Source organism: Coturnix japonica, unplaced genomic scaffold, assembly GCF_054131305.1.
Source record: "Coturnix japonica strain WE unplaced genomic scaffold, WE-NBRP24 Scf040, whole genome shotgun sequence".
NCBI lineage: Eukaryota > Metazoa > Chordata > Aves > Galliformes > Phasianidae > Coturnix > Coturnix japonica.
In genome coordinates, this window is record NW_028188943.1 from 5,147,939 (window position 1) to 5,154,585 (window position 6,647).

At 42.7% G+C, this 6,647-nt stretch overlaps 1 long non-coding RNA gene across 1 annotated transcript; it reads right to left on the reverse strand.

The window, feature by feature from the left end:
• Window positions 1-1,636: 1,636 nt before the first annotated feature.
• LOC146753098 (uncharacterized) lies at window positions 1,637-3,232 on the reverse strand. Its single transcript, XR_014940289.1, has 3 exons — window positions 3,165-3,232; window positions 2,498-2,639; window positions 1,637-2,312 (listed from the first exon to the last, which is right to left on the reverse strand). It is a non-coding gene; the product is annotated as an uncharacterized LOC146753098 (long non-coding RNA).
• Between the last annotated feature and the right edge of the window lie 3,415 nt (window positions 3,233-6,647).

Consider the following 6,647-nt stretch of genomic DNA (forward strand, 5'->3'; position numbering starts at 1 on the left):
AGAGCAGTTACAGAACCTATGCATAAGATCACACCAGACATACTTTGTTCTAACAACAGTTATGGCACATAGTCCATTTCCTTCAATATTCCCAAAATGAAATGATGTGGAGCATTACAGGGAAAGAAACACTGCACACAGACACTATGACCCTGATTATACTCAAGCAGCAGACTTAAAACAAGTCAGAGTTTTAGATTCCAGGATATTTCAGGACCTATCATGTGTGAAATTCAGTTACACAACAGTGCCTAGGTGCCTGCGTTTCAAGCAACTTTCAGATCACAGCCATGTAAAATAAAAACAAATTCAGTGCAGAAATAGCAATCCTGTACCTTAATACTCATGAGATTATCCATTTTTTACAGCACTCTGACTAAGTTCTAAAACTTGCTCATCCCAGTTCACTTAAACAAGTTCCACCAGTTCAAGCAACGCAGTTCTGAGATCCTGTGTATGTTATGCAGATAGAATTGAACAGTGCAGGAATAATCTCTGACAGCTTTAAGAGCTCCGTTCTGCTTACAAACTCTCAGTCCAAAATTATTCGCAGTTTTAAGGCAATGAACACCTGAAGCAGTTGGATCATCTGCCATTTGCTGCATTCTGCTTCTTGGCATCATGATTAGCACAAAGGGTTTTCTGCTGTCCTGCAGAGATGGACGAAGTCCTGCTTACAAATGGACCAAGTTTCAGTGTACAGCAGAGTTTGTACCAGACTAACAAGCCGCGTCATTCAATTCATTTGCTCAGGTTGTTATGCACTCAGAAAAGAAACAGAACTAACTGTTGAATTCTGAAGGTAATCTGTGGGGTCCTGTAGAGAGTGTTTTTTACAGCTAGTTAGCTGAGAAGGGTCGTAAACACGGTGCGGTTAATCAAGCAGCCATAACACCTGCAAGGACAGTGAGAACATCAGGATGCCCTGTGATGGTTAGAAACTAGCCATGGTTCTGGGAACTCAGCAAGGGAGTAGCTTTCAGGATGATAACAACAAGCTGTTAAGATACTCGGGGATGGTATGTAATTGGGAACCAATGATGAGCTCCACTTTTGCAATATGTATGAGCTGATTATCCGTATTATAAAGGTACACGCAGCCAAGGAATAAACGAGATTCGCTGATCATGTCAATGACAGGTGTGGTCGTCTGCTTTTCTCCCGCTGTTCTGCAACATCGTTGTTGTTTAGTGTCACTGGGTTCGTTAAACTGCTGTTCATTCTCAGATCGTTGGTTTTTTTTCATTTTTTCCCTCCTAGACCCACTCACAATCTTACTTCCCTTCCCCTCTCGGCCGCGCCGCACCGCGCTGTTAGAGAGGGGAGGTTCTTTGTTCCTTTTCTCCCTGGGTTTGTTCCCACTGTCACCGAGTGAGCTCTAGAGAGAACTCCGTGACACAAACTCATTGCAAAGTCTAAGCTAGAAGAAGCGTCACCTCAGTGTATCCCAGAAAAAGAACAGCGTTGAGATTTTAATTGGTTTTGGTTTTTTGTTTTATTGGGGGTGGGTTGTTTTTTGTTGGTTTTTTAGGGTTTATTTTTGGTTTTTTTGTCTTTTTTTTTTGGGGGGGGGGGGGGGGGGGGGAGGGGTGGAGGGGTGCAAGGGGAAGGGAGAGGGAGGGGACAGTTGTTTGGTTATTTTTAATATACAATAAAGCTCTGCAGTTCCGCTGTCAGTCGCCTCAGAGAGTTCCCGAAGGAGCTCAACTACATTCTGCTCAACATCGAGTTGTTCCATTGAGTGGAGCAATGGTAGTCTTGCAGATGGAGCAATGCAGGAATTCTGACAGGATCTCCAGGTGTATCCAGTTCATCAACTGAAAGCTCCGCAACCAAATTGGAAGGGACCAGTCCTCTTGTGCCATCTGTCAGCTCTCCCTGAAACCAGCCATTCTCACCCACATCTCCAAAGACATTACGCATTGTCCGGCAGTCAGAGGAAGCTCGTTTTCTGGGTCCTCATTAGGACCCTCAACAGGAATGTAGCTGTGTCGAGCTAAGAATCTTCAAACTGCTGGTGATACCTGTCCTGGAGAATGCAGGATGAAGGACAAAAGCTCTGCTCTCACATTCAGGGCCGTCCTCTGACAGAAGGCAGCACTCAGGACTGTTCCCAAGGATCTCTTTCATGGCTTTCAGTTCAAGCTCCTGGTCTTCCAGATGACCTTGAAGACTTCGGGCCTCTTCAATGGCAGAATGGAACGGACTGGAGCTATTACGGAGATTCTTGTTTGACTGGGTCAGAGTCTGTCTCGTTGCCTTCCCCAGCTCCATCTGCTGCTTCTGCTGCTCTCTTTTCCCTCTTGCGCGCTCTGTGAGAATGAGTTTCAGAAAGCACTACTCACTGACAGGAAATAAGGGGAAACTTGAAAGACTTTGCAACCTAAGTCCTGGCAGTGTACTGCCAGCGGCTGATTTGGCCGTCCAGGATCCTGGCACCACAAATGCTTCATTGCCAAATGCAGCAATAAGGTGTTCTGGGGAAAGGCCAACTCACAGGTAGTCTTTGAGCACCCATATCACAACACCAACGGCCAGCACCAGCGCAGGCAGCAGCATCGCTGAGACCGTCACCGGAATGTGGCGCTTCCGCACAGATGTGTGAGCAGCAGCCTCTGTGCTTTTGCCTGTGTTCATCCCTGGAAGAAATGAGACAATGTCCCACGTTACCTTCAGCTGCGCTACAGATAATCTCTCAGTGTGCTTCATGGACCCAAGAGGTCATTTTGTCAGTGGGTGCCTCCATCTCTGGTGCCGAAGCACCGGAGGACAAGAAGGATTGCTTCCACCTCTCGTTGGGTACGGAGAGGCTGCACAGGCACTACCCGTGTCCTCCTCTGGGCCGAGAGCTGGGGCTGTACTCTGGGGTCTGGGCTTGGTCCGTGGGGAGAGCTACAGAGCAGAATCCCTCACACTTTTCCCGGCATGCGTGTCCTGAGCTCCCCCTGTGGGACGCCCCCCAGGCTGAAGGTCAGGCTTCAGCCAGCACAGGCAACAGCCAGAACCAGCCCAGGGGAGAAACACTCCTGCTTCTTTTACATGTGCTCTATGCTCACACGCTCAGGTCTGGCTGCTGACCTGGTGTGCAAGAGCTGGCAGCAAGAGCCTGCAGGCACACAGTGACTCTGGTTCGTGACACCGTATGATCATAGGACAGAAATTACCTGGCATGCCGGTTGGTGCTGCCTGCATTCCTCTGTCCGGGACGGGCAGTGTGGGATATGCACCTTCCTGGAGTGCATCTGGCTCACTTTGTTGGTCCGTTCCTTTAGAAAGAAAGCAGGGCAGTAGGATTGGGATGTCACGTGCCCTCATCAAAAACTGAGCTTCTCCAATCCCGAACTCAGGTAAAGTCCAGCCCCCCCCCCAAGTACACTGTGAGCCCCTCTGTTACCCAAGGGCATTTGGGCCCTCCCAGCTATTGGACAATGCTGACTCCCTCACACCTCTTGAGAAATCAGCTCCTGTGCAAGGCCCTCACATACTGTGCTGTCACCAGCCCATCACAGCCAGGTAGCTGCAGGCTGAAATCCAAGCTCTAACACACAGTCCAAACCTTCAGAATTAGATGAGAAGATGAGAGCTCATGTTTGAGTGGAAGACAAAAAGAACCAACAAGTACTCATCACTGAATATGTAGTTAAAGGACTATATGCTAAGAAAAATGATTCCAGCTCCAGTATCTCCTAGGAAAACAGAAGAACAAAAAGGGGTTAACAAGATGTTAAGTACTTACTTTCTATAAATATAATCATACCTTTTCATTTACAGAGTCATTCCTTCTACTTTGTCTTTCTTCAAGTAAAGGTATTTCTGGCAAACACTGAGGGCTACTGTGGTTAATGCGTTGTTTTAATTCCTTTATAAAGTCATCTTTGTCAGCCAGTTCTTTTCTTAACTCTTCTATCACAGTTGCATTATCCTAATAAACAGTAAAAACTGCTGAGTTGTGGGATTGGCAAAAGGAATTAACACACACAAGCAGTATTGCAATTACTTAGTAGCATCAGTTTTAGAATTGCAGGCTAGAACACTTAACTATTCCAGAACAGTAACATTTCACGGATTTGTACGGTCACTGTTACAAGTGCAGTAGTCACAGAATTGCCTGGGAAGTTGTAATACAATATATTTTGATTCTTCTATTTTACTTATGTGCTTCAGCCTTCATCTCCCTTAAGATATAATAACCCGAGTTTTTATTTGTTCCCAAATCCTCGGTACTGTGAGAAAGTCGGCAGTTGTAGGGGAAGTTTTGCTATGAGAACATCTTTCTTCTCAGAGAAAGTGAATCCAAACATTCTCAAAAGAGCACAACTCATTTAGTCTTCTGTTTAGCTTCTGAAATTCTATGCTACGGCTTAGATTGGCTATCCTGATTAAAAGCTGGATGTTGAAATAAGAAATGCAACTTCCAGAGATCATCCCCCCTCTGCTTTTTGATGCTTCCCTTAATCTCTCTCCACGTCCCCTTCTGTCTTTTCAAGCCATTGTAGATACTACCTCAGAGAAAGCAAAGAAAGTAAGAAACCTGAGACAGAACTACTGTCTGAGTATTGAGCCTAGCTTGGGATCCGGAAATGCTGTGAATTATCGGAAAAAGCTACAGATGTCCAGTCTGATTGTAGGATCATAAGCATCAAACTGACATCTGCTTATCTGAACTACTGAAAAAATTGAAATTTTAGTAATTAACAGAAATTCTGTTTCTGAAGAACAAAAATAAAAGCTGGTGCTTTTTATGGTTAGTTGCACATGATGTCAATACGACAGCGTTCAAGAACAGAACCACACCCAGAATACAAAGAGCAGGTACAGGAGTTTTACAGAATTTATGGGTAGCTAATCAGGTAGGAGGAAAGGAGAGCTGACCTTGCTTGAATCCTTTAAGGCAGATTGTCTCAGTTCTGCTATTTCTGTCTCTTTTTGTATGGCATTAGAAGCCAAAGTTTTGAGCTGTTCTTCCAAAGCTTCTACTAACTGATCTCTCTCCTCACGCCACTTTTGAAGATTATGGTCCTTTTCCTCCAGCTCCTATATTTCATGTTGAAAGAAAAGCATACACAGTAGAAACAAGCAGAATCTTTAAGACAGCCTGGAATTAATAAGTTTTTCATATAACATAAATAAGGACTCAAGCTGATAAAAAGAGTTTATGGTAAGACATTTCAATTAACATATCGTGATGTCACTCAACAAGATCAGGTTATATGCATGTATTACATATGTATTTACTATGCAGATTATTGTATTTAAAGCAATCTGCCAGTGCTCTGTAGTGACTAATTATTTGAATATCTTTCATGGTCTACCACTAATTTCAGTTGGCCACTTTCATTTTGCTCCAATGTTTATTATTTCTTTTGACCTTTTTCCTGTTGCTTGGAAAACCTGCATCATTCATTTAATAAAAATTAAGAGCAAGAAAAATACCTGTTTAAGTTGTTGGATATAGAAGCCTTTATAATCCAGCTCATCCTTAAACTGGTTATTAATCCTTTCAAGTTCATCCATCCTGTTCCTGAGGGATTCCTCCACAGAACGCATCGTGGACACCTGTAATGTAAGCACAGCTCACGGTTCATTAAAAGACTTCTGTAATCCAACCTGGCCAAATACTTCTTTGTTAAATAAAGAGGAATTCACAAACAAGTGCTGAGTAGGAAAACGACAGCAAGTGCAAGGTTACCAAGGAAGACATCACAGTCAGCTTTAATACCATGGAAATACTAAGTTGCAGTGATGCAGACAGTCAAAGACTAAGAAGGGTCAAGCTGCTAAGCTTACAAGGTTAGAGATCTGAGTGACAGCATTAACTATAAATGTTTTCAGAGCTACTTCAGGCTACCAAACATCAAAAAATGAACAAAAACCACCAGAAGTGGTATGCACACATACTTAATCAAGCTAGTCTTCACATATTCAGTAGCTCGCAGTACATTAGTCAGGATAAAGTTTTATGGACTGCATAGAACGTGGAGATATCCTGACCATTCATACTTGTACTTCCAACTCTACTCAACATACTTTTACTGTTGCTCTTCCTCTGATGTAGGAGTGTGAGGCAGGAGTTAGTGGAACACGCTGATATTTTTGTTGTTTGTGTTAACAACAACTACCTTCAGATAAATTTGAATTGTTTACAATTTCAAGCGAGTACCAGCTACATACAGAAAATCAGTTTTCCAAAAATGTGTTGATTACAAGCATAGAATTAGTGTTTTCCTTTTTTTGTATAAGGATACGGAGATGTGTAAAACTCACATAATCTTTTACTTTTTCTTCTAAATGAGATTTTAAGTCTTGTAGCTCTGTAATAATGTCATCTTTCTGCACCTTGATTGAGATTGGAAATAAAAAATAAAAAAAATTCAGTCATCAGTTTCTAATGTAGTGTTAAGTAGCTGAATTAAACAATGCATTAAAGGCAAATTCAGTTAAGCTAAGCTCGGTAAGAAATCTATTAATTGAGCCTACTGGAATAGCATTTTAAGCTACCACAAGTTGGTATTAATTAATTAATTAATTAAAACAATTTTACACAACATCTTGATAAAGTTACCTCAGTTGCTTCTTTAAGTTGCTCAACAGACTCATCCAATTTAATCACCTGCATTTCAAAGTCTGTAACACACAGAAAAGGTTGT